Source organism: Anarrhichthys ocellatus, unplaced genomic scaffold (genome assembly GCF_004355925.1).
Source record: "Anarrhichthys ocellatus isolate YVR2014 unplaced genomic scaffold, GSC_Weel_1.0 scaffold34, whole genome shotgun sequence".
Classification (NCBI taxonomy): domain Eukaryota; kingdom Metazoa; phylum Chordata; class Actinopteri; order Perciformes; family Anarhichadidae; genus Anarrhichthys; species Anarrhichthys ocellatus.
Genome location: NW_022280064.1, coordinates 3,259,535 through 3,260,862, shown reverse-complemented (window position 1 = coordinate 3,260,862; position 1,328 = coordinate 3,259,535). Strand labels below are relative to the sequence as shown.

At 33.9% G+C, this 1,328-nt stretch overlaps 1 protein-coding gene across 1 annotated transcript in view; it reads left to right on the top strand.

Annotated features, from left to right (window-relative positions):
- Window positions 1–58: 58 nt before the first annotated feature.
- Window positions 59–1,328, top strand: part of gjb7 (gap junction protein beta 7) — an 8,627-nt gene continuing 7,357 nt past the window's right edge. Inside the window, exon 1 of the mRNA XM_031865917.1 lies at window positions 59–192. The gene's annotated coding sequence lies outside the window, so the exon portion shown is untranslated. The remainder of the gene's footprint in view (window positions 193–1,328) is intronic.

Genomic DNA, 1,328 nt, shown 5'->3' with positions numbered 1-1,328 from the left:
GTGTGTGTGTGTGTGTGTGTGTGTGTGTGTGTGTGTGTGTGTGTGTGAGAGAGAGTGAGATGCAGCAGACATCATACAGCAGCAGTTTGTTTGGATAAGGTGTGGCGCAGCGCTGTCCCCTGCAGGTGTGCAGACGAGCGGAGACACCACCTGCTGTTACACGAGAGGAGAAACCCACCGGACTCACCGCCGGTAAGTTACTGCTTCTCACGGAAGGTCTCCACAGCTTTTTAGTTCTTATTTAACCTTTTAGTAAGAGTTCAGATCAGATGCGCATTAATTTAAAAAAAGCGCACATTATAACGTTGGGCTTATAATTGTTACATCAGTAAACACACTGAACCACATAATATCTCTACAAACAGTTCAATGTCGAATGGTTCAGTCATTGATAATTAGAATGTATAATTAGGATTAGGATATATTTGTAGTATTTGCGCGACTATAATATTCCGGTTATTCGATGAAGACTATAATTATGATCTTACAGTTCTCTCTGTCGAGCACAGACGTTTCTTGGGAACTTTTAATTTTCATTTGACCGCATAATTCACAGGAATTATTCAACATGTTAAGATCAATACATTACTTATTTCAGCATTGCTGCCACGGGAAACATTTCTCCAATAAATCAGAATAAGGAAGGATGTGTCACAAAATCACATTACATGTGAAAATCCTTTAGTCATGTCGTAAAAATCTAAATGGGCCCTAAATGTGTGTGAACAATCAACCAATCATCAAATAAACTCTCTGTGGTTATTTGAATATTTGCAAATGTATTTCGCTCCATAAAGGGACGATATCAGCTAAATAAATAAATAAACACTCGTGTATCATTCTACACAACCCTGATTTGAATGGATTCCACTTTTGGAGACTGTGAATGCGTTGAATGTATTTTATGTTAACTTTTATTTTTGATGTCCTCTAGACTTGAGCTTCGGTATCTTGGGATGTTTAGACCTTTTATTATAAATTGTACACGCCTCTTTACACACATGTATTATTATTGTGTGGTAAGAGTGATGTATTAGTAAAATACCTGTAATTAATGAATACTGATGAATAGAGATATGGCTTTCAGGAAGGTTGTCATAGATATATAGATATATCTATATAGATATATATAGATGTATAGATATAGATATATATAGATGTATAGATATAGATATATATAGATATATATAGATGTATATAGATATATATAGATGTATAGATATAGATATATCTATATATATATCTATCTATATAGATAGATCTATAGATCTATCTATATAGATCTATCTATATAGATAGATCTATAGATCTATCTATATAGATCTATC